This window comes from Dasypus novemcinctus, chromosome 19, assembly GCF_030445035.2.
Source record: "Dasypus novemcinctus isolate mDasNov1 chromosome 19, mDasNov1.1.hap2, whole genome shotgun sequence".
NCBI lineage: Eukaryota > Metazoa > Chordata > Mammalia > Cingulata > Dasypodidae > Dasypus > Dasypus novemcinctus.
In genome coordinates, this window is record NC_080691.1 from 79,457,988 (window position 1) to 79,485,394 (window position 27,407).

Genomic DNA, 27,407 nt, shown 5'->3' on the forward strand with positions numbered 1-27,407 from the left:
CTGTTATGGGGGCTAGGGATAGGACCTAGTCCTGTCATTCCTGGGTATTGATTATAATAATAAAAAAATAAAGTAGGTCTGAGAGTGGACAGACAGGTTCACACGTGAAGGGTGGAGAAAGGGTATTGACTCATTCTGGCTGCTTCCTGCTGTCAGGGAGCAGAGGGGGTTTCCTTCTCATGCTGCTCAGCTGGTGGGGTTTTGCATTCTGAGGTGGTCATTGATTGTTTTTCTCGTAACAGGAAGGCCCCATTTACATTTTTTTTTTTTGTCTAATACATTCTCTAATTAACATATTTTTCTTTTTTTCCCTATGATAGTTTTCCCCCTTTTTTCTTTTTTTTCCACATACCCCACCCCCTCACACACCCACATCAACAACCTCTTTCATCATCGTGGCATATTCATTGCATTTGGTGAATACATTTTGGAGCACTGCTACAATGCATGGGTTATAGTTTACATTGTAGTTTACCCTCTCCCCCAGAACATTCCGTGGGTTATGGCAGGATATGTAATGTCCAGCAGGTGTCCCTGCAATATCATTTAGGACAACTCCAAGTCCCAAAAATGCCCCCATATCACATCTCTTCTTCCTTCTCCTTTTTAGGGTGACTTTTACAGGGGAGAGGTGTGAGGCCATTGAAGGAGAATCGGTGTTCCAGACTTGGGGATTTACTTCCTGTTGTAAGATAGGAGGGATGTCAGCAGGAGGGGAAGTAGGAGTTAAGGCTGGGCTGGGGACAAAAGGAGAAGGAAGCTAGCTTGCGGGGGAGGGTAGTGAAAAGGAAATAGAGGAATGCAGTTTGGATAGAATGTCTCATCTAGGAGTGGGGAGGCGTATGAAGGCATAACTAGGAATTGGTGTGAGAATGTGAGATTTTCCATAGTGCAAGGAAGGGGGCATGTAATTAAGGGAGAAGAAGGAATACCGTCAATCCCCACAGCCCACCCCTGTGTCAATTAAACAGGAGATCCCTTTCCTCCAACCTGGATGCTAATCCTCGGTTCAGACTCACTGATGGAGATGCAGGGCCTCTCCGAACTCAGGACCCGTCGGTCTTCTGTTGTTATTTCAAGTAGGTCAGGAAGAGAAGATGATTTAGGTTCTAGGCCAGTGAGGCGTGTTAGAGGGATTTCCGTAGAAACTGTGCTTTCAGGACAATCAATTCATTTCTTTGTATGCTAGTAACAGGGAGAGAAACAAGTTACTTTCTGCTATTCAGTCATCCTGCATCCATCAATTCCCTCCTTCTAGTTTTTGGCAATATTCTTATCACAGGGGAAAGGGACGAAGCTCCGATCTTCTGTAACTACTTCCTGCTGACACTATGGGCATTGAGCTCTTAGGAAACTATTATAAGAAGGTGGTCTAAGGAGGAAAAGTCGGTCTGTTAAAATATGCCATTGCTTCTGAATAAAGTGTTGCACGCATGATATATGTAAATGTACAAAGGCTAAAAGAATTAAGATAATAATTAATGGTTTTACGTAGGGGAGCAGCCATTTGGTAAGGTTACAGGGGTTCAAAAAAGAAACATTACTTTCCCCGGCCATGAGGTCACTGGCTTTGCTCTTTAGTTCCTCAGGACTCTCAAGGACTTTACGTGATTCATTTACATAATAACAGCACTCTTCTGTGAGGAGTAAACATGTTCCTCCTTGTGCAGCTGTTACCAAATCAAGTGCTCAGTGGTTTTGCAGCACTACTGCAGTTAAGGAGTTTATTTGCCTTTGCACTGCTAAGATAGTGTCTGCTTTCTGAGCTGTTTGCTCCCACTTCTTTGGAGAGATCAGTAGCTAGGTACAAAGATGCAGCTGCAGTTCAGTGGATGCTGCTATTCCTAAGGAGGTAAACAAGGGGATTAATGGGATTGCTCTCTTTGTTCTGGGGCTAAATTGTGTTGCTACAGGGAAGGGTAAGGTGGTGCTGTAATTCATTGCAAATACCGCAGGGAAAACATATCCAAGAAATACAAAGTCCTTTCTAATACAGCAGAAGGGATAGATAAACAGTTTCCACAAAGAAAATATATTTCTAATTTGGAATTTAAGCTAGCAGCAAAAGCTACATTTCATTTTTTTTTTAAGATTTATTTATTTATTTATTTCTCTCCCCTTCCCCCCCACCCTGGTTGTCTGTTCTCTGTGTCCATTTGCTGCGTCTTCTTTGTCCGCTTCTATTGTTGTCAGTGGCACGGGAATCTGTGTTTCTTTTTGCTGCATCATCTTGTTATGTCAGCTCTCCGTGTGTGCAGCACCATTCCTGGGCAGGCTGCACTTTCTTTCACGTTGGGCGCACTCCTTGCACGTGGGGCTCCCCTACTTGGGGGACAACCCCGTGTGGCACGGCACTCCTTGTGTGCATAAGCACTGCACATGGGCCAGCTCCACATGGGTCAAGGAGGCCCAGGGTTTGAACCGCGGACCTCCCATGTGGTAGACGGACACCCTAACCGCTGGGCCAAGTCTGCTTCCCAAAGGCTATATTTCTTACAACTTGTTTCCATTCTTACTTGCTTGACTGCCAAGAGTGTGATATTAAAAGGGAAATTTGGGAAGAGGATTTGGCCCAATGGATAGGGCTCCTGCCTACTACATGGGAGGTCCAAGGCTCAAACCCAGGGCCTCCTGACCTGTGTGATGAGCTGGCCCACACGCAGTGTTGATGCACACAAGGAGTGCCGTGCCATGTGGGGGTGTCCCCCATGTAAGGGAGCCCCACGTGCAAGGAGTGTGCCCTGTAAGGAGAGCCACCCAGTGCAAAAAAAGTACAGCCTGCCCAGGAATGTACCACACACATGGAGAGCTGACAGCTAGATGACGCAACAAAAATGAGACACAGATTCTGGGTGCCACTGACAAGAATCCAAGTGGATGCAGAGGAACACACAGCAAATGGACAGAGAGAGCAGACAACTGGGGAGGGGGGGAGCATGGGGAAGGGGAGAGAAATAAATAAAAATAAATAAATAAATCTTTAAAAAGGGAAACTTCTCCTTGGGTTAGGGCAGCACTTGTTGTAGCAGAGAGAAGTCGGGTGTATGCTGTATTGAAGGCCAGAATGTGAGAAGTTGAGAAGGAAGATTTATTAACAGCTGGCTGGGCTCAGCAGACTCCTGCCCTAATAAAAAAAACAAGCTCTGAATAGGATTTTTGGGTCCCTTTTGTACAGAGGATGTAGGAGTGGGGAGTCTAATGGCACTTATATGTAAAAGGACCTTTTTTGTTAGTTTCTTAGAGTTTCAAGTGTTTTACCTGAGTACTAGATAGGTCTTGCAATAATACATATCCCCCACATTCCAGGTAAGCTTGAATTAACACATACCCTCCTACATTCCAGATGAACTTCAGTTAACACATTTAGTTTATATCCTCCCTGAATATCCAAAGCCTATAGAGCTTATACCTCTCAATTGGCTTTCCAGGAACTAGGCATACTTGGATATAGAATAAGTTTGAATTTATGCACAGGCCATATTACTTCCCCCCTTTGATGCATGCTTAAGGTTATTAAGCTTCAGTATCACTAGGTCAGAGTCTCTCTGGACTGACTGGTATGTATATAGAGCCATGAGATGGGCAACTGTCTGTGTTTTTTTTTTTAATATTTATTTATTTATTTCTCCCCTCCTCATTATCCCCCCCTCCATTATCTGTTCTCTGTGTCTATTTGCTGCATCATCTTTTGTCTGCTTCTGTTGTTGTCAGCGGCACAGGAATCTGTTTCTTTTTGTTGCGTCATCTTGTTTCATCAGCTCTCCATGTGTATGGCACCATTCATGGGCTGGCTGCACTTTCTTTCACGCTGGGCGGCTCTCTCCCTATGGGGTGCACTCCTTGCACGTGGGGCTCCCCTATGTGGGGGCCCCCCCTGTGTAGCACAGCACTCCTTGCATGCATCAGCACTGCACATGGGCCAGCTCCACACGGGTCAAGGAGGCCTGGGGTTTGAACCGCGGACCTCTCATGTGGTAGACGGACACCCTGACCACTGGGCCAAGTCCGCCGCCTCTGTGTTTTTACTATACCATTTATTAGGGTGCATATCCTGTTTATGATGAAAGGAAGGAGGCAAGGAATTATGGTGCATTCTCCTATGAGGAAGCCAATTATTCCCACTAGATGCTTGAAATTGTCTGCTATTGACTGCCAGCTTCCAAAGGGATTACTTAAATCCCAGCCAGTCTAGGTCTGCATTGGAACATGAGCAATTTTTACCATTTTGCTCGTACTTTCATCAATAACCATTCCAGTGCTGTCTAGTTCAAGGCAACAATTAGAGACTGAATTTTCTGCAAACTCCCCCTTCAGCTGCCAGGAGATAGTCTAGGGCAAGATGGTTTTGATAGATAGTATTTCTGAATTTAGTTTGCTGTTGGGCTAGTAAGTTTAGAGCATGAGTGGTTTCATTAGTTATTTCTACCATGGCTTGCAAGCAAATGATTCAGTTTAGCATATAGATAGGGGTTTGATAACTCCACATGTCATCCTCCACCCAAGTCACTGGCCCATACATAGTACTGAATTATATGCTCAGGGGGTCATTCTCCACCTCCCCAGGTAATGACAGCCCTTTTTTCTCTTATGTTTTGATATACTGGTTGGCTTAGCTCTTTCCCTTCTACTAAGGGAATGAGGAAGAAGAAGAGTTTTATTGTATCGAGCATGCAAGTACCACACCAGTTTTGGGGAAGTTCTCAGAATGTGACTTTTCCACAAATCCAGTACAGACAGTCTGGGGCAGAAAAGGGGCCCTTTGTGGTGGAGTTCCACGTTGCAATTAATTTGGGGAAAGTACAGTTTATGAGCATGAGGTTAGATTCATTCCATGTTTCCCAAGGCTCTGTTGTATTGGTGGGGTAATTTTGGAATTTTCCCCTTGTACATGTTAGGTTTCCAGCGGATATAGAGGAGTTTAGGCAGGTCCTTGAAGCACAATATTTTCCTATGACAGAAATTTGCAAGGGCCACGTACTATCTTGAGAGATGACCAGAAGGTCAGTTTCATTATATGGTTGGCTGTGATTGTATTCTCTAGTTTCCCAGGGTCATTGGTCTCCCATATTAGTACCTCCATATACATACCATGAGGAGACATTTAAGGCTGCCCCTACTATTTCAGCTAGGTTTATAAAGAGGTTTTTTGCTGCTTGCAGACTGGAAAAGGGCTTTTCCATTTCTCCACAGAAGGAGTGGAACACAGAGTGGGCTTTATTTGTGAATGGGTGTTCCTGATACCTAACCCAGATGTAGGCTCCTGGGTCTATTCTTCTACCATCAAGGTGGAGGCTCATTTGGACTCCCTGAGTTTGCCAGGATTCAGGTTTAAGGATGGTGAGGTTTAAGGGGTTACATTGACCATGTGGGCAGTTAGTCAGAGCCATTCCTTTGGTGAGGACGACTGTTTGTTTAGTCATGTCTATATTCCAGGTGGCCCAGGTGACACAGGACCAGTAGTGGCAGTAGTATGCACCTATGTATTTGCACCAGAAACCTCCTCCTCAGGCTGCACTTTTCATTTCTGTAGCACACATATACTTATTTTTATGAGTATATTTCTGCTCCCAGCTGAGCCCTCCACATTTGTTATTTAATGGTATCCCAGAGTCTATAACTTCACATGTGTCAAATAGGAGGGACACTCATTGGTTCCAGCTATTCACTGGGGTGGAGTTAAGTAGCTCCCATTTTTATTAAATGCTCTTATTTCCCATTTACAGGAAACTGTTGGGGGCTTGGGGTCATAGCAGGTTATTTGGCCAGATACATTACAGACACTATAGGAGATTCCCTGAAACTGGCAGGTGGTTATATGGCCCTTGCAGGTGTAATGGCTATGATATATTGAAGTGATATTGGCATGGGCCCCCGTTCATACTTCTTGGATACATTGCTTACACTTTGTGGTGCCGACCTGGGACCAGGGGAGGGTTAGGGCTAGGAGCAGGGAAAATTACCAAAGGGGATTAAACCAAATTCCTATTCTTTGTCTATGCATAGACCAATCAGCTTCTGGGGTGTGACTGAAGCAGGGCTCAGTGTTCCGTCCTCAATCTTTGGCCACACATGGACCACTCAGCTTCCAGGGTGTGACTGGAGCAGGGCTTGGTGTTTTCTTCTTTCACAAGATGAATTCGGTTGAGTTGTGGGTATCTGGAATACAGGTCCAGGACTCTGGGGCAGCTCGCTTGACCCAGGTATGGTGTATCCACAGGGTGATTTCAGCTATTTTAACTGCACTGGGAGTGGATGAAATGACAAGATAGGGTCCTCGCCATCAAGGGGTTAGTGGACCTGATTTCCAGTCTTTGACCCAGACTGCATCTCCTGGCTTGCACAGGTGTATGGAGCTGCTTAAGCTAATGGGGTCCCTTTCTTGGACCCAGTGATGTAGGTTCTGTAGGGCTTTTCCTAAGCTGATCATTTGCTGAGCTATTGATAAGTTTCCTCTTCCTCTGAGATCTCCTTCTATATTTCAGATAAAAGGGGGGGGGGAGGGGAAGACTCCCAAAAAGGATTTCATAAGGGGTTAGGCTTAGCTTTCAGCTTGGGCTGACTCAAACTTGGAGGACCCTCTGGGGTACTCAGACCCATGTTAGCCCAGTTTCTTGGCAGATCTTGGCAATATAAGTTTTTATTGCGGTTCATTCGCTCTGCCTTTCCTGAGCAATGAGTTCAGCTTTTTGTGCTGATGTGTTATCTGGGAGGCAGTGGGCCTCCACTGTGGTTTCAGAGGTTGCTACTGCGTATCTTGCTCGCCAGTCACTGCCCTGAACAAAGTTACTCCCGTTCCTGAAGAACTCAGGATGTTGTAGTGGCTGGCCTTGGAGGTCTGGCCAGCTGGAATACACTTCTTACAATGTTTCCAGGCAATTATGGGTTGGAACCCCCAGCTCAATGGGTAGCAGGTTTGCAGGATTCAGGGTTTTTTATGAGTTCCAGTCAGAAGGATGGATTTTCACATAATAGGGTTTGATATTCAACCAGGAGTCTGTTAGTAAGCCAGTCTGTTCCTTTGGCTTCTAAGATTGTGATTACTGCATGCAGAACCCAAGCAATTACAGGTTGCCCAAGAGTTAAGTTTATGGCTTCTAGTGATAGCATTGCTGCAGCTGCTACAGCTTGCAGGCATGAGGGCCATCTCTGGGATACAGTGTCCAGTTTAGATAGATAGGCCACAGGTCTTTGCCAGGAACCCAGGTATTGAGTGAGTACTCTTACTGCAATGCCTTGGCAATTATGAACATATAGATAGAATGATTTACTGAGATCTGGAAGCCCAAGGCTCGGTGCTTCCATCAGAGCCTGCTTGAGAGCAGTGAAAGCATCTTTCTGTGGGCTTTCCCAGAGCAGGGGATCATGATCTCCCTTCATAAAAAGGGCGTGTGAGGACCCCAAAATTGGGGATCCAAATGCAGCAAAATCCAGCCACTCTGAGGAATTATCACAACTTTTGGCTAGTGCTGGGTTCAGGGAGGCTACAGATTGCTTTCTTTCTTTCAAGTCCCAATTCACAGAGCCCCTGTGCTATTTTATAACCTAGATATTTGACCTGAGGTAGGCAGATTTGGGCTTTTTTCTTGGACACCCAATACCCCTTTTGTTGCAGATGTTTTAAGAGAGCATGGGATTTGCTAGCACAGTCTTGGTAGGTGGGACTTCCAAGGATGAGGTCATCTACATATTGGAGGAGAAAACAATCATGGCTTTCTGGTTTAAAGGATTTGAGATCACTGGCCAGGGCTTGTCCAAAAATAGTGGGTGCATTTTTGAATCCCTGAGGGAGCCATGTCCAGGTTAGCTGTCGCTTTTCACTGGAGCTTGGATTGTCCAACATAAAGCGAAAATCAGTTGACTCCGGGGTACTATCCGAATGCAAAAGAAGGCGTCTTTAAGATCCAGGAATGAAAAGTAGACTTCCAATGAGGGTATCAAGCTGAGGAGAGTGTAAGGATTGGGGACCGCCAGGCGTAGGGTCAGTATCGCTTAGTTGACTGCTCACAAGTCCTGGACTGGGCAGTAATCCTCATCAGTCTTTTTAACTGGGAAGAGTGGGGTATTCCATGGAGACTGGCACAGTTGTAGTTTGCCTTCATTCAGCAATCTCTGAATATGTAGCTGGATTTTTTCTTGCACTTCACGTGGAACTGGATATTGCTTTACGCTCACTGGGCTGGTTGTGGGCTTTATTTCAACAATAATTGGAGGAACATCATGTGCCATCCCCGTTGCATTGCCCTCTGCCCATACTTCGGGTCCATCTTTGAAGGGGAACTGTGCACCCATGGATTGGCCAGCTTCGCCGAGGCAGAACAGTCTCCCTTCCTTCTGCAGAGGGAGGGTGGGCACTATTTTTGGAGGGTTTGGTGGGCCTAGTGTTAATGTGGATTGCCCTGTGGCATTACAGGTAATTTGAGCCTGTAGTTTAGACAGCAGGTGCTGACCCAGGAGGGGGACTGGACATTCTGGAAGATACAGGAGCTCTGGCTTGGAGGAAGGGCTGCTGGGTGCTTTCACCAGGTGCCCCTATGATAGTGGCTTGTCTTTGTAATAATGGTCTGACTGGCTTGGTCATTACAGAGTGTTGAGCCCCAGTGTCGACCATCATATGTATGGTGTGCCCCCAATTTGGACTCTGGCCATAGGCTCCGCAGGGCAGAGTGAATAGGAGCCTGGTCTGTCCTAATAATCTCCATCGGAGTCCTCGTTCCCACAAGTCCGATGAGCTGATTTGCAGGTTTTCCTTCTGAATTTTTGCAAACCCAGGGTTTAGTTTGTGATGCTTCGCTTGCTCTCCTGGCTGGTGCTTTGGCTCCTTTCTTGGGGGCCATGCGGTTGGGTGGCCCGTTGGGGCACTCCTGCTTCCTGTGCCCCTCCTTCTTGCAGTACATGCACTGATTTTGCCCTAGGGGTGGGCCCCCCTCCTCGGGGCAGGGGCTTCCCAGTTTATTTTCCTAGACACAGGATTGCTTCTTTTGACTACTGCTGCTGTGAGAAGGTCTGCTTTCTTTTTCATTTTCTGGTTGTCTTCTCTCCTGGTTTCCACATCATGGTTGACATAAATCTTGGTGGCTACCTCCACGAGCTGGAAAATAATCATATCAGCAAACCCATCTAATTTCTGTAGGTTTCTTTGGATGTCAGCCTGTGCTTGGGCAATGAATGCTGCATTGACAATTGTTTGGCTTTTGGGAGCATCTGGGTTAAAGGGCATGTTTATATGAAATGCCTCACACAATCTCTCATAGAATGAGCCAGACTTTCATCAAAAGTCTGTAGGACTTGGGTGGTTTTTGCCATGTTTACTGCTTTTCAGCTCCCAGCTCTGAACCCTTCGACTAAGGCCCTATGGAAAGTTTCTAGTCGGTTGAGCCTGATCGTGTCACTGGGATCCCATTGGGGGGTCCTCTTCTGGGAACTGTGTGTGGGCATATTGGTCACTGTCCAGGGTCCCCTCGGGTGGGCTCTCTTTGAGCCAGGTTAGAGCCCCTTATGCAACTCATGTTCTCTCCTCGAAGTTGAGTAAGGTCATGATGAGTTGTTTACAATCAGCCCAGCTGGGTTGGGGGGTCTGCATGATGAACTGGAAGAGATCCATCATGGCTTGAATCTTCTCCAAATATGGTGGAGTGTGACTTTTCCAGATAAAGAGGTCGGTGGTAGTGAAGGGCTGGTATACGAATGTTCGGTTTCCTCCTTGAATCTGACCATCTGCATCATAATAAATTGGAGCCCAGGTTTCTCAGGGAGGTAACTGTAGGGCGGCGCTCCTCCCTTCTCCACCTGTCCTTGGGGGTCCCTGTGGTCTGAGTTGTCATCTTTCAGGGACTCCTTCCTGACTGATGGTCGGCACTACGCTGCCAGGGGCAAACAGCTGTGGGGATGGCCGGGATGTACTTCCCAGTGCAGATGGTGACACAAAGGCAGCTGCGCGGATGGTGTGGATGCAATTCCTAGGGGGGGATGGTGATGGGGGAGCTCTGCTCAGGGAAATTGGCTCATCCCCACTCCTCAGCACTGGCATGGTAGGAGCAATCGTGTAGGCTGGCAGGAGGTCACTTTTGCTTGGCCCTTCTAGAATGGGTGAGTGAGCAGTGGATTTGGGGCTCACTTTTTCTGGAAACTTTGCATGGCACTTGTTTGGCCTGGTTCCTGAGACAGCACTTCTGGGCTTCTGTATCAGGCAAATCCTGGCTTCTTTAGCCATACGCTCTCCTAACCAGGGTGGACCTTGACTCACAGCATCCTGCCAGACATCGATGTAGGGGAACTGATCAGGGTGCCCTGGTTTTCCAGTTACTATGTCATGGACTTTACAGATGCTCTGGGGGTCAGAGCCCACACGGAAAGTCGGCCATTCTAATTCACAAAGCATTCTAAGCTTTCCTGGCTGGAACTTTATGCCATATACATCTCCATGGAATGCTCAGGGAAAGTTTTTCAGCATATAACCAAATGCAGTCCTACTTTGTGTGTTTCCTGTGTTTCCACCCTGTGTCGGTGCTGCACAACACTCACTCAGCCTTTTGCTTCATCCATTTCTGGCCACATCACTCGCATGGGTTTATGGCACCTCTTAGCCTTAGTGGGTTGGTACAAGGCCCCAGCTCAGAAGAGGGTCCCTTTGCAGGAGCCCCTCCAGACCGCCCTTGACCAGATGAGGTTGCCACGGAACCATGGATCGGAACTCCTCATTCACCCCACAGAAATGTGTCTCTGCCTCTCACTCAGTCTCCACAGTCACATGCACACAACCACCCTCCTTCTTTTCCTTTCTCGGACCTAGAGAAGACAGCTTCCTCCCTTTTCCTCAGGAGAACTGGGGTCTTCTTTGGGAATTGATCAGACTCCCCTCCTTGATTTTCAGAATTAGACTTTTCCTGTACTATGCTCCCAGGAGGTCTTACCTGTCTGGCATGAGGAGCTCCTTACTTCATTCTCAGGGTCTCTTTTGAACTCTCTGGTGCCTCTGGTTTCTCCAGGAGGGTTCGGGCAGAGTCCGCAACGTCTTTCTGGACTAAGGGGAGTGCAGGGGTGCCCAGGGCTGGGGTTCACCTGGGCGCTTCCAGCCTTCTCTGAGACTTCATGGAGGGGCACTCAACTGTTGCTGCCTCTGGCTTTATCAGTGTATCCTGGACAAGCCCCTGAGATGCTGTAGCAGAGAGAAGACAGGTGTACACAATATTGAAGGCCAGGATGCGAGAAGCTGAGAAGGAAGATTTATTAACAGCTGGCTGGGCTCAGAGGTCTCCTGTCCTAATAAAAAACTGAGACCTGAATAGGATTTTTGGGTCCCTTTTATACAGAGGATGTAGAAGTATAAAGTAGAAGCCAGGAGTCAAATGGTGCTTATATGTAAAAGGACTTTTTTGTTCATTTCTTAGAGTTTCAAGTGTTTTATCTGAGTACCAGATAGGTCTTGCATTAACAAATATCTCCCACATTCCAGGTAAGTTTGAACTAACATGTATCTTCCAGGTGAACTTGAATTAACACATACTCCCCACATTCCAGGTAAGCTTGAATTAACACATATAGTTTATATCCTCCCTGAATATCCAAGGCCTATAGAGCTCACACCTCTCAATTGGTTTTCTGGGAACTAGGCATACTTGGATATAGAATGAGTTTGAATTTATGCACAGGCCATATTACACTAAGCAATAGGTCTATATTTGGATGATGGGGTTGCTTTTCACTAGGAGTTCCAAAAAAGAATATGGATTTAGCTTCATTGTAATACATTTTAGGGTGATTTACATAGGAAGAGTTCAGTCGCCTGCAACTTCAGTAGTTTGTGGTGTTAATGAGGATGTTGTACATACCTTGGGGACTGCCTTTACAAAAGCTTTTTGGATTTTGTTCGAAATTTCCTATGAAAGCATGAGTATATGGTTGTTTTTTAAGAATTTGAGACCCCAATTAGAGATGCAATGTAAGATGGTAATTTGTCGAGCTGGCAGTTATAGTATAGACATTTGCACTTCTGCTTTTAACAGTTCGGGGGGATACCCGGGCAGTCAAGTTACATTGATTTGTTGCAGTGAACCAAGTTGGGGTCCAGACCTTGTAGAGTTGGGTAAAATGCACATGCTATATCTATGATTACTATTATTTACTGTAAACATTTCTCCAATTATTGGAGGTATTGCAACAATCTGATGTGAACATTTAGGTGCTGCACAAGTGGGATAAATGAACTTTGTTTAAATGGGCCTTCCTGACTGCTGCTTTCAAGGTATAGATTGAAGCATTCCATAATATAGTTGGCCCAGGCATTGCTTGATATTGAGGTTGCAAATTTATACAGTACCAACACTTGGTTCTATTGCAGAGGTTTTGGATGATCTGCAAACTATGTGTGAGGGTAAGTGATATTTTCCCTCAGGGCTAGTTATTGACAGGTTCTGTGGAAGAAAGAACAAGATTAGTATTTGGTAGAGTTTTTTTCTTCCTGAACAGGAACCACAGGCTCTCAACTGGCCCCATCTCATATTTTGCTTCATGCTCTGGTGTGTTCTCCAGCTCAGGACCTCCTTTGTCTGCTGGTTCTGATAAGTAGTAAGGTTTTGCTCTGGTATGATGGACCCAGGGCTTGATTCCCTGTAACTTAAGAGAAGAATGAGAGGTTAACAGTACTGTGTAAGGTCCCTCCCATTTGGGTTTAAGCTGATCTTCAGGATGTTTGTTTTTCCAGACTTTTAAAAGAACCTGATCCCCGACTGAGAAGGGGTGGAGAGGCTGGTCAGTGGGGTATTTTAGTGCATATTTGCATATGCACGCATGGTGGTAAGGAGCTCTCCTAACTGCAAAGCCCACTTATGGAGGGCTCCCTCGATGGTCACTGGGAAATTGGGTTTTTCCCTCAGGTTACTTATAAAGGGCCTTCTGTACATAAGCTTGAAAGGACTTAATTTCTGTTCTAGGGGCCACCCTAACCCAAAGGAGAGCTAGGTTAAGTGCTTCCATCCATTTCAACTGTGTTTCTTGACAAATTTTACTTAAGGTTTTCTTTAAAGTATAGTTTATTCTTTCCACCTTTCCTGATGACTCAAGTCTCCAGGCTGCCTGCAATTCTGCTTAATTCCAAGACAATGATTGACACCCTCTACCACAGCTGAAATAAAAGCAGGTCCATTATCTGACTGAAGTATTTAGGGCACTCCAACCCTTGGGATTTCCTGGGGGAGGAATTTAGTTACAATGGAAAGCAGCAGGGAAAGGCTTCCACCCACCCTGAAAAGGTATTTACAAATACCAAAAGATACCTAAAATTTTCTGCGGTTTTTGGCATTACTGTGAAGTTTACTTGCCAGTCTGTGGCCGGAGTAAGTCCTTGACTTTGTGTCCCAAAAGAAGTCCACGATGTTCCCTCTGGGTTATTTTTCTGGCAAGGGAGACACTGGTTAGAGACTCTCTGCACTGCTAGAGCAAGGTGAGGTCCCACCACCAGTCGATGAAGAAGGCTCAGCAGTGCTTGCTGTCCCAAATGTGTGGTTTGGTGATAATAAGAGACTAGGGGATATACTATATTTTTATGCAGATAAAATTGTCCTTGGCTGTTTTTCAGCCACTTACCCCCTTTTTCTAGTTTCTCTGAATTTTCTTGAAAACCCCATTCTCTTCTGTGTTTGAGGTCTGCGGGGGTATAGACTGGACAGAAAACTTCCTCTATATGAAGAATCTGAGGTTTAATGAGTGCAGCCACTTGACTTGGAGAGTAGCCTTTTCTCATGACCTCTTTTGCCACTTGGTCTCCTTCCCTGTTCATTAGGGCTACATGGAAGTCTCCCTTTTGGTGTCCCCAGCAGTGCATTACAGCTCCTTCTGCAGGGAGTTTTACTGCTTCTAAAAGTTCAGTTATTTGTGTAGCATGCTTAATGTCTTTCCGCCCAGATGACAAAAGTCCTCTCTCCTTCCAAATGGCCCCATGTGCATGCAAGATAAGAAAAGCGTATTTTGAACCAGTGTAAATGTTCACTCTTTTTCCATCCCCTCTTTGGAGGGCTCTAAGAAGAACAACAAGGTCAGCTTTCTGTGCAGAGCTCCCTGAGAGAAGTGGTTCAGTCTCTAGTACTTCTCCCACAGGTACAAGAGCATATTCAGCTTTTCCAGCACCTCCTTCAATGAAGCTCCTTCCATCAGTGAAGATTTCTAAATCTGGATTTAGTAAAGGGGCAGCCTGCAAGTCTTTCCTAGAAGAAAAGACTTCCTCTAGTGTTTCTATACAATCATGAATAGGTATTTCCTCAGTACTTGATGGGAGTAGAGAAGCTGGATTTAAGGTTGCACGAACTTTTCATTTAACTTCTGGGTTGTCTAGGAGTGCTGCTTGATATTTTCCAAGCCTTCTTTGGGTTAGATTGGTCACACTGCCTGAAGGAAAAGATTTTCTTTTCCTTCAAGCAGTGTGAGCACTTGATGGGGGATATGAATGGTGAGAGGCTCTCCTAATGTAAAATTTTCAGCTTCCTGTAGTAAGACACAGGTTGCAGCAACAGCTCCTAAACATGCTGGCCACCCTTTTGCAGTATTGTCTAGCAATTTTGAGAAGTACACTACCGGACAATGGTCACCTCCCAATTTCTGGGTTAATACTCCAGGGGCTACAGTTTGTTTTTCATGGACAAATAAATCAAAAGGTTTTCTGAGATCTGGCAATTCCAGGGCAGGGGCACTCATTAGCTGCTGCTTCAGGTGGCGAAAGGCTTGCTCACATTCAGAGGTCCACTGGAGGGGCCCTACGTCCCCACCAACCAAAGCTGTGTGCAGGGGTTTAGCTATTAGCCCAAAATTTGGAATCCAGACTCTGCAGAACCTAGCTGTGCCTAAAAATCCCCACAGCTGGCAACCGGCTCTTTTGGCTTTTTATATCTAAAACAGCTTTTACTCCAGCAGTAGTCAGGATGCTTGTTCCTTTCCTTAGTTTAAACCCAAGATGGCAGACTGATTTCTGAACTAACTGCACATTACTCTTTAAGACTTTGTACCCTAAGGTTGCTAAGCTATTTAGCATTTCAATTGTATCTTTAACACATTCTTCTTGGGTTGGTCTTGCAATTAAAATGTCATCTACATACTGAAGATACTGTCTCACGCAACGTAACTGTCTCTCGCAAATCCAACCATTTCACCAAAAATGGTTGGGGAGTTTTTGAACCCTTGGGGCAGCACAGTCCAGGTATATTGTTGTTTATTGTCCTGCACTTGGTTCTTCCCACTCAAAGGCTAAAATTTGTTGAGAGGAGCTATCCAGAGGCATGCAAAAGAAGGCATCTTTTAAATCTAATACTGAAAAACATTCATTTTCTGCATTGAGATTAGTAAGCAAGGTATATGGGTTTGGCACCACTGGGTGGACATCTTCAACTCTTTTATTTATAGCCCTTAAATCTTGGACAAACGGGTACTCTCCACTTGTACCAGGCTCTAACACAGGTAGAACCAGAGTATTACACAGTGATCTGCTGTTGTAGGATTTGAGAGAGGTTCAATTATTTGTGTATAGAGAGGCCAGGACTCAGGAATGATTTTGAGAAGGAAAAATGGTTTATTGACGGCCTGCCGGACTCGGGAGGTTTCTGTTTGAATCCCGAGCCCCAAACAAGATTTTTGAATCCCTTTTATACAGAGAGGACAGGCCAAATGGTCCCTTTGTTTCAGTTCTCAATAGGCTTCAATTAGCATATATATCTTCCACATCTTAGGTAAGCTTTTAGCATGGACTTCAGACATTCTAGGTAAGCTTTTAGCATATTTAGTTTGCATTTCCCCTAAATACTTAAAGTTTATAGACCTTGCATTGTTAAACTGTTTCCTGGGACTGGAGTCCTTGCCATTGTCACTAAGGGCAGGACTGTAGCCTCTTACTGTCACACCCACAAGTCATAGAGCTTAGGTTATCTCTGAAGAGACAAAGAGCCTCCCACCCACAGCCCACATCATTTCCCCCCTTTGCCAAAGTTTAACTTGTTAAGCTTTGGCATAATTATTGTTGGAGCTATGAAGTGGACGGCTGTTTGTTGTTTTGATTGATTATTTATCAGTCTTTAGTGCAGCATCCAGGACTGTTTTTAAGAATTTAGAAGTTTTTATTCTGGACAGCAGAATCCTGGGGTGGGGGCCTCCTGCAGTCATCCTGCGGCCACCGGTGTTCACGTGGATTTCCAGTCAGGTTCCAGATCCATCTATTAATTTTATTTTACCTTTGAAGAGTTTACACCTTTAATTTAAAAGGGGTGCTGAAGGGAGATGAACTCTTTTCTGTAACTGCTTCCTGCTGGCCATGGGCTGTAGTCATTGCCTAATAAGGTGTAAAACTCTTAATTTATTTTAACTGGAGGAAGATGGATCTGGCCTTCTGTACGAAGTTGGATGAAGTTTTCATATGGTTAATAAGATGTTCACTTTGAAAGAAACAAACTTAATTAAAAATTTGGAATACCCATTTTTAAAAGAGAACATTGGATTACAGAGGTAGACAAGGTTAGGTGCCTATAAAGATGACACTCCTGATATAGGGAGGGGGCAAGATGGCGGCTGAGTGAACATCCCTGTTAGAGTCTTCTGCAGGGAATCGGCTGGGCGGCGTTGGAGACTCTTTGGGACCGGATTGTTTCGGGATTTTTGCTGGTCCGGAGGTGTCTGGACATCGATTTGGAGGGAAGTTTGTTTGTTTTTTTTTTTTTTTTCGGTTTTCTCTTTCCCTCTTGTCCCTCATCTTCCACTTATTTTTACTTTAATTCAAGTATACAATAGGTGCTACAGGGAACACCTCACATTTGCTGGGTTTTCCCATCCTCCACTGCCTCATTTCTGTGTGAACTGATTTAGGCTACCTACACTATCCCCCTTCCCCTGCATCTTGATATCCACTATCATCTACTGTCTCTCCTATATTCCACCCCCCACCTCCCGCTCTTTGATCCACAAAGTGTCTAACTCTTAATTTCTAATACCTTTGTTCTGTTTTCTGTCTATTATCCACTCTTGAAACTATTACCTTTCTTTTCTTTTTCCCTCTCTCATGAAAACAATAGCTGTGTAGTTCATACCATATTCCTCCCAAATTCAGTCATCAACTTCATAAAAGGTACTCTACCTACAGCTATAACTCTATACAATCTACATGAATCTAACCTCCATCCTTCCAGATCTCATATTCCTGCTTTATTAACATACATCACCAATACAACTTTACACTTTTCCCTTGCTTACACAATTGCCTTTCCCCAACACTAATACTTTCCTCTAAAGTGAACTTAACCAACAACAAGTAACTAGAATAAGAAGAAAAAAGTGACAAAGAGAAGATATAACACCTGTGCAAAAATAACAACTAATTAACCTCCAAGAGCAGACAAAGAAGCTAAGGAACTGATTAAATTCGTCAAAATAAAGAGATGACCAGAAAGCAACAAAAATCTACGAACCAAACCAATAATCAGGAAAACATGGCTGAATCCAATCAACAAACCAATAATCACGAAGGGGAGCAAAACTTGGCACAAGCAATGAAAGATCTCAGAACATTTATCACCGACAAATTTGATGCAGTAATGAAAGAGGTTAACAACATGAAGACATCACTTGGAGGGGAAATTGCAGACATACGCAAAAACATAACAGATATGATGGGAATGAACACCACAGTTCAAGAAATCAAAAATACACTTGCAGCAAATATCAGCAGACTAGAAGAGACAGAGCAGAGAATTAGCGATGTGGAAGACAGTACATCAGAAATCAAACAGAGAGTAGAAGGGGTCAATAAGAAGATAGAAAAAATCCAATTAGGATTTAGGGACCTGAATGACAATGCAAAACGCTCAAACATACGTATTATAGGCATTCCAGAAGGTGAAGAGAAGGGAAAGGGGTCAGAAAGAGTGTTGCAGGAAATAATGGCTGAAAACTTCCCAAATCTACTGAAAGAGACAGATGTACATATCCAAGAAGCACAGCGCACTCCACAAGTCATAAACCCCAACAGGCCCACCCCAAGACATATACTTGTCAAATTATCCAATGCTCAAGACAAAGAGAAAATCCTAAAAGCAGCAAGAGAAAAGAAAACCATCACATACAAGGGAAGCTCAATTAGATTAAGTGCTGATTTCTCTTCTGAAACCATGGAGGCAAGAAGACAGTGGTATGATATAGTCAAGGTACTAAAGGAAAAAAATTTCCAACCAAGAATACTCTATCCAGCTAAACTAGCATTCAAACATGATGGAGAGTTCAAAATATTCGCAGACAAACAGAAACTGAAAGAGTATACCAACAAGAAACCTCCCCTTCAAGAAATTCTAAAGGGAGTTCTGCAGGAAGAAAGGAAAAAACAGGAAAGGCAAAGTTGGAGGAGAGTATAAGACCAACAACAACAACAAAAAAGACAAAAAAAAAATATACAAACAAAATATGACAAACACAAATCCAATCAAAATATGGCTAACACAAATAATTCCTTGATAGTAATAACACTGAATGTCAATGGATTAAACTCACCTATCAAAAGATTCAGACTGGGACACTGGATAAGGAAATATGACCCATCCATATGCTGTCTACAAGAGACACATCTTAGACCCAGAGACGCATGGAGATTGAAAGTGAAAGGCTGGAAAACAATCATACAAGCTAACAATAACCAAAAAAAGGCAGGAGTAGCTATATTAATATCAGACAAAATAGACTTTAAATGTGAAACAATTGTGAGAGACAAAGAAGGATACTACATTTTAGTCAAAGGGAAAATCTGTCAAGAAGATCGAACAATCATAAATATCTATGCCCCTAACAAGGGTGCCTCTAAATACGTCAGGCAAACGCTGGAAAAACTAAGTGAAAGAATAGATACATCTACAATTATAGTGGGGGATTTTAATACACCACTATCAACTCTGGACAGAACATCTCAAAAGAGAATCACCAAAGAAACAAAACATCTGAATAGTATATTAGAGGAGCTCGATCTAATAGACATATATAGATCGCTACACCCAAACACAGCAGGATATACATTTTTCTCAAGTGCACATGGATCATTCTCCAAGATAGATCATATGCTAGGCCACAAAGAAAGGCTGAACGAATTCAGAAAGATTGAAATCATACAAAACATTATCTCTGACCACAGTGGAGTCAAGCTGGAGATTTGCAAGGGAAAGAAGCCCAGATTTCACACCACGATTTGGAAATTAAACAACACACTCTTAGAAAAACAGTGGGTCAAAGAGGAAATCTCAAAAGAAATCAATGACTACCTTGAAACAAATGATAATGATAACACAACATACCAAAATTTATGGGATGCAGCAAAAGCAGTACTGAGAGGGAAGTTTATAGCCATAAATTCATATATCAAAAAAGAAGAAAGAGCAAAAATTGAAGAACTAACTGCACATTTGAAGGAATTAGAAAAACAACAACAAAGTAACCCAACAGGAAGAAGAAGGAAGGAAATAACAAAGATAAGAGCAGAACTAAATGAAATAGAAAATAAGAAAGCACTTGAACAGATAAACAAGACCAAGAGCTGGTTTTTTGAGAAGATTAACAAAATTGACAAACCTTTAGCAACACTAACAAAGAAAAAAAGAGAGAAGATGCAAATACACAAAATAAGAAATGAGAAAGGCGATATCACCACTGACCCCACAGAAATAAAGACTATCATAAGAGGATATTTTGAAAAACTATATTCCAACAAAAATGACAATCTAGAGGAAATGGACAAATTCCTAGAAACACATAAACAGCCCATATTGACAAAAGAAGAAATTGATGATCTTAACAAACCAATCACAAGCAGAGAGATAGAATCAGTTATTAAAAATCTCCCAACTAAGAAGAGCCCAGGGCCAGATGGCTTCACAGGTGAATTCTATAAAACATCCCGGAAAGAACTGACACCAATCCTGCTGAAACTATTCCAAACCATCGAAACAGAAAGAACATTACCCAACTCCTTCTATGATGCCAACATTACCCTAGTACCAAAGCCAAACAAAGACATCACAAGAAAGGAAAATTACAGACCAATTTCTCTAATGAACCTAGACGCAAAAATACTTAACAAAATACTTGCTAATCGTATTCAACAACACATTAAACGAATTATACACCACGACCAAGTGGGATTCATCCCAGGTATGCAAGGATGGTTCAACATAAGAAAATCAATCAACGTAATACACCATATAAACAGATTGAAGGAAAAAAATCACATGATTATATCTATTGATGCAGAAAAAGCATTTGACAAAATACAGCACCCTTTCTTGATAAAAACACTCCAAATGATTGGAATACAAGGAAATTTTTTGAACATGATAAAGAGTATATATGAAAAACCTAAAGCCAATATTGTTTACAATGGAGAAATCCTAGACTCCTTCCCTCTAAACTCAGGAACAAGACAAGGATGCCCACTGTCGCCGCTCCTATTTAACATTGTCTTAGAAGTACTTGCGCGAGCACTGAGGCAAGAACCAGAAATAAAAGGCATTCAAATTGGAAAGGAAGAAGTCAAAATTTCATTATTTGCAGATGACATGATCCTATACATAGAAAACCCTGAGAGATCTACAACGAAGATTCTAGAACTCATAAATGAGTTTAGTAAAGTCGCAGGTTATAAGATCAATGCGCAAAAATCAGTAGCATTTCTGTACACCAATAATGAGCAAGATCAGGAGGAAATCAAGAAACAAATACCATTCACAATAGTAAATAAAAAAATCAAATACTTAGGAATAAATTTAACTAAAGAGGTAAAGAACTTATACACTGAGAACTATACAAGATTGTTCAAGGAAATCAAAGAAGACCTAAATAAATGGAAGACTATTCCTTGTTCATGGATAGGAAGACTGAACATTATTAAGATGTCTATCCTACCAAAATTGATCTACACATTCAATGCAATCCCAATAAAAATCAATGCAGCCTTCTTTAAGGAACTAGAAAAACTAACTATGAAATTTATTTGGAAAGGAAAGAGACCCCGAATAGCCAAAGACATACTGAAAAAGAAAAACGAAATTGGAGGAATCACACTACCTGACTTCAAAACATACTATAAAGCTACGGTGGTGAAAACAGCATGGTATTGGCATAAGGAGAGACATATAGACCAATGGAATCGAATTGAAAGCTCTGATATAGAACCTCACATATACAACCACATAATATTCGATAAAGCCACCAAACCCTCTCAACTGGGAGAGAGTGGCCTATTCAACAAATGGTGTCTGGAGAACTGGATAGCCATATGTAGAAGAATGAAAGAGGATTACCATCTCACACCTTATACAAAGATCAACTCAAGATGGATCAAAGACCTAAATATAAGAGCCAAGACCATAAAAACCTTAGAAAGCAGTGTAGGGAAACATCTACAGGACCTTGTAATAGGTAATGGATTTATGAATATCTCACCAAAAGCACGAGCAGCAAAAGAACTAATAGATAAATGGGACTTCCTCAAAATTAAAGCCTTCTGCACCTCAAAGGAGTTTGTCAAGAAAGTAAAAAGGGAGCCCACACAGTGGGAGAAAATATTTGGCAATCATATATCTGATAAGAAACTTATAACTTGCATATATAAAGAACTCCTACATCTTGAAAATAAAAAGATAAACAATCCATTTAAAAAATGGGAAAAAGACTTAAACAGACACTTCTCCGAAGAAGAAATACAAATGGCAAGAAAGCACATGAAAAAATGTTCCAAATCTCTAGCTATCAGGGAAATGCAAATCAAAACCACAATGAGATACCATCTTACACCCATAAGATTGGCAGCTATGAAAAAAACAGAAGAATACAAGTGCTGGAGAGGATGTGAAGGAAGGGGAACACTCATCCACTGCTGGTGGGAATGCAGAAGGATCCAACCATTCTGGAGAACAGTATGGCGGTTTCTCAAAGAACTAGCCATAGATTTGCCATATGACCCAGCAATACCACTGCTGGGAATATACCCAGCAGAACTGAAAACAAGAACACAAACCAATATATGTACACCAATGTTCATAGCAGCATTGTTCACTATTGCCAAAAGTTGGAATCAACCCAAATGCCCATCAACAGACGAGTGGATCAATAAAATGTGGTATATACACACAATGGAATACTACTCGGCTGTAAGAACAAACACACTACAAACACATGTGATAACATGGATGAATCTTGAGAACCTTATGTTGAGTGAAGCAACCCAGACATTGAAGGACAAATACTACATGACCTCAATGATATGAAATAAACAAGCTGCCCTAGATAGCAAGAGACTGAACGATAGGCTTGCAGGAAATCGGAGGGTGGAGGAAGGATATGAGCCGATGTCTGCAGGGGTGGAATTTAAGACGAGATGGTGGTAAGTATGAACACAAAGAAGAGATAAAAGGGGGGCAAGGGGTTGCCTTTGCTTGGGGCTTTGCGGGTTTGAGGGTGGCTGGGGAGGGACGGGTGGGTAACGTTGCCCAAAAGTGGGGGGAGGGAGGGGTAGCATACGAACCAGGAGAGGGTCAGGTGTTGGTGGAGAGTAAAATGCCGAGAAAATCATATCAAAATATAATAAAGAGGGTTACCTGTTTAGAATGCTCGGAGGGGAGGGTCTGATGCAGGACGGGCTCCTGGGGAATGTCTAAATGCTCATTCTGCCAGAGTGGGTGACACCATGGGGTAGAAACCCAAGTAGTGAGAGTGGGGGTGGACCCACATCCTGGGGAGGACTAATGCCATCCAATAGAGGGAACTGTATCCCTCGAGAGAAAGGGTGGCTCCCAGGGCATTGGGGCAGTTGAGCAAGTTAGGCCCTGAACACTATTCCATCTATCTCTGGAAGTGGCTCCTCAGGAAACGGAGGTTGGCTATCACTGAGGGCACCAAGGTGGAAGGGAAAATGGACGTTAAATGTGTGGAACCAAAGTAAATGGGGGGTAAGAGAGGAGTTTCTTGAGAGTACACAAGGATGGATATAAAACATGTAATATTACACCATAACATATAGGAGATGACAGACTGATAATGTAAACCATAATGTAAAACATAGGATAACTAAAAATGTAAAGAACTGTGTATCCTAAAGTATGCACCATAATGTAAACACAGATGTCACCTTGTTAGAAAGCTAATGTCTCAGACTCTGTACATCACTTTAAGTAAATATGATATGAATAGGGCGTAAGAGTATCACTGTGGAAGGGAAAAGGTTTTCTGGTGGATGTGTGGGAGTGCTGTATATTATATATATACATTGCTGTGGTCTAGGACTCCTGTGAAGAAAAGCTGAATAATTAGGGGGGGGGGGGGGGGAAAAAAAAAAAAAGAAAAAAATAGGATGTGGAATTTTTTCAAGTCAACATTCTTTATCTAAGTTCTTTATCTAACTTTATCCAAGTTCTTTATCTATCCTTTAAACTCATCGCTATATGCCATTCCCTAGTAAGGGACCATGACATTATATTGGGCTTCAAATTTCGGGGAGTTCTGGATCACAGAGTGTTTCAACAATGGCAATGGAGGGATACTGGTATGGGATACCAATGACAGGTGATATATGACTGACAGGGAGCTGTACAGAACATATGTCCAGGGTGCATGGTAATGTTTGGATATACTCATAGTGGCAACAATTAAAAACCACAGTAGGGGGGGGTACTGGGTTCCTGGCCAGTGGTGCTCTGTCGTGGTCCCTAGGGGAGCAGCGACAGTCTCCCAGGTACAGTGGTGGGGACCGGGAGGGAGTGAGGGTTCAACAGTGAGCCCCTGATACTAATGACTATGCTTGTGAGCTGATAAACCCAAAATAAGAACAAGGCCTAGAGCAACTTTGTGCCTGGGAATTTCCTTCTGTCAGCCTTCATGTTACTCAAATGTGGCCAGTCTTGAAGCCAAACTCAGCATGTAAATGCAATGCCTTCCCCCCAGCGTGGGACATGACACCCGGGGATGAGCCTCCCTGGCAACGAGGGACCACTATCAACTACCAACTGATGATGCAACTGGAAAATGACCTTATACGGAAGGTTCAATGCGGATCAGCAGAATATCCATGTCTACATAAAATACCATGACTTTAAAATGCTGTTTGACCTAAAGTAAGGGGGAAATGGAAAGGAGAAATGAGTTTATATGGCTACGAGTTTCTAAAAAAGAGTCTGGAGGCTGGCAGAAGGTTTGCCCTCATGCACAACTGAGCAGAGTCAGAGAGACAGATAAAGCAGATACAACCCCCAGATATTGGTTCCTTTGAGGGCTAAAGAGACCCATGGGAGTTATGGTCATGGCCGATGGGGTTAACTACCAGGGCAGATGGCCCCTCTTTGGAAATGGTGTTTATGTGTGATGAATCTGGACTCAGATGGGATCTCCCTTCATAAGACTTTCATGCTAATGTGCTGGAGGTGCAGTTAATGTTGGGGTTTAAGATATATTTAGGGGATTTGAATCTCTGGACTGACAATGTGATAGCCAGATCCTGAGCCTCAACAGACTCCAGCACCTACAATCTGATTTATTGGACTTACCACACTCAGCTAAGATGGAGGTGAAGAAGGACAACCACCACACCATGGAGCCTAGAGTGATTACAACTGAAAATGGGAGGATTGCATCCAGCATCCAGGTGGAATCTGAGCCTCCTCTTGACATAAAGGTGCAATGGACACAACCAATCCAGTGTCCACATAGAAGAGGTGGCATTGGATTGGGAAAAGTGGACATAATGGACAAAGGGTATGGGGAAAGGCAGGAAGAGATGAGAGGTGGAGGCGTCTTCGGGACATGGAGCTGCCCTGGATGGTGCTTCAGAGGTAATCACCGGACATTGTAAATCCTCACAGGGCCTACATGATGGAATAGAGGAGAGTATGGGCCATGATGTGAACCAATGTATATGAGGTGCAGAGGTGCCCAAAGATGTACTTACCAAATCCAATGGATGTGTCATGATGATGGGAACGAGTGTTGTTGGGGGGGGGGAGAGGGGGGTGGGGGGGTGGGGTTGAATGGGACCTCACATATATATTTTTAATGTAATATTATTACAAAGTCAATAAAAAATAAAAAAATTAAAAAAAAAAAAAAAAAGATGACACTCCTTAAGAGCTGGTGGGGACAGCATATATATTCTTTTTTAAGTTATTCATCTTCAGAGAGAAATTGCAATAGACACTTAGCTTTGTCTGAAGACACATTCAAAGCTGTTCAATGATTGGCACTCATTCACTCTGTCAGATGCTCCTGGTCAACTGGCACTCCTTGGGCAACTGGCTTCATTCAGGATTAGAACACTAAGTTGGAAATTCTCTTAGTTTTCCCCTGTGGGAGTGATCAGAACTACAGAATAAAGGTTTTTTACACCTTGGTTTTAAATGTACAATTTCTAGCAATTTTGACTTGTTCAATAGGTGACTCACCATCAGCAAGCAAGCCTCACCTTTGCTACACAGCAGAGTACAGTAGAATATAGTAAGTTGACTGAGACTGGCTGAGACTGCCACCTTATTCTATAGACATGTTTATTAACTGTTTAGAAAATGATTTTACCAGGAATTTAACATGTCTAATATACTTCTGCACTTGATCCAAAATAGAAAAGATAATGTTATAATTATTAGGCATATATTTAGTACAGGATAAAAGTACAGCACTTAATATTAACTAATGTATTACTTAATGCATAAGGATTCAGAGTTGCAATTATCAGTTTTGAGTTTCAGGTTCGTAATACTTTACATGTTATCTCTCCATGAGAGCAGGCCATAATGCCAATTGTGTTTAAGTTTCACTTACAGTATCCTGGTATCATGGCTTCACTTAGCATGTTCTTCAACGCAGTGAGCAAGTCGCAGCATCCTTGATCTTAGAGAGATTTTCCAGTATTCTACTAGCCCGGTGCATAGTGCTCTCTGGCACCATGGAACAGTGCCAGTCTGGAGGCGATATCCATTGTACACTTGGCTGTACTGAGTCATTATTGGCTGCTGCAGGAGCTTGAAACTGCAACGTAGTTTCCATCGACTTCAGGAGCAGAACCAGAGGCTGATATATCAAATATTTTTAATTGAGGGGTCAGTGACCAGCCTAGCCAATAACTCACATGGAGAGGCCACCTGTAATGTATTCAAGGCCTGGTTTGAATGCACAAGAGTTTGATAATGTTAAAGTTTATTCCTTGTTTTTATATATATTTTAAACAATTTAATGCAACACATATATCAAATGACTGTTTACTTACACAATTTTACTATGAAGATAACAGTAGGTACTTTACTTTAGTAATAGAGGAAAAATATTATTTTTCATTGTTAAAATGAAAACAGAAGATTTCCAATAGAATCAAGATAACTTTTTATTACCATTTACTTAAATATATACTTTGCAGTGGCCTTCAGACAGGTTTTATTATCATTAGGTTATTTCTGCTACCAATACCAATCTAAGTTTTAGTTAACAATGACTTCTAGAACTAGAACTATTTAAACATTTTCAGTTTGGCAGATATTTTACAAACTCCTTATAATTGACTATAACCACATTGACTAGACACCTCATGTTTAAATAAACTTATTAAATTACAATTACCAAAGAAATTTACTCTATTTATTTAAGAGAGTATATCTACAATCTTTTTCCTTTAGCCTAATTTCACCAATGTGAACTTACAATTTTCATTACTCTAAAGGTTTCATACATAATGTTAATTTAGTTTATGAATTAACTATAGGAGATTACACTCAAGTTAAATAAAATTGAAACCATTATAGTTTATGCAAGGAATGTTCTTTTTTTCCCTTACAGGAAGCTAAAAACTTTTCTTTGTTTAAGTTATGAAAATGAATAATTTAAAAGCATACTGACTACCAGGTTTTAAAACACATTACACCATTACTTAATTTGTTTAATCATAACCCAGGAAAGATCTCTCCATAGTTTTTACGGACTTTTCTTTACTTACTGAAATTTGTTAATAGAGCCACTAATTACCTTTATTTTTTTTGGAAAGAAATCTTCTGGAAGTAAATAAGGCTCACCAGATTGTGGAGAAGAAAATAATTTATTCTCAATCTTGCAAGAAGGGCACAGAGCCAGATATGGCTGGTGCCCCGAACAAAGAAAAATGATACAATTTATACCCCTAAGCCTAGCACACAAGCTCTTCCTCTGTTTTTCCACAGATTGGATACTTCAGAAGTTACAGCTTATCTGAGATCTAACTTTCCTGTGCAAAAGTTTGTGATTTAACTGCTTCCTCTATCACATTCCAACCATTTTAGTTTTTACCTGTTCTCCTTTGTTAAATAAGGAATAGAATTTAGTGCTGAAATGGCACTGACCTAGCTCCTTCCTGGGCATCCTTTCACTGCCCATAGGACTGGCCTTAGATGGTCTCC

At 42.6% G+C, this 27,407-nt stretch overlaps 1 protein-coding gene across 3 annotated transcripts in view; it reads right to left on the minus strand.

Annotated features, from left to right (window-relative positions):
• The window catches only part of CD70 (CD70 molecule), a 61,718-nt gene that overhangs the window by 27,730 nt on the left and 6,581 nt on the right, over positions 1-27,407 (minus strand). For 2 of the 3 annotated variants that reach the window (XR_009181929.1, XM_058281981.1), the window contains exons 2-3: positions 10,911-11,155; positions 991-1,185 (exon numbers count right to left, since the gene is read on the minus strand). The gene's annotated coding sequence lies outside the window, so the exon portion shown is untranslated. The remainder of the gene's footprint in view (positions 1-990; positions 1,186-10,910; positions 11,156-27,407) is intronic. The other variant, XR_009181930.1, reaches the window with a different exon arrangement.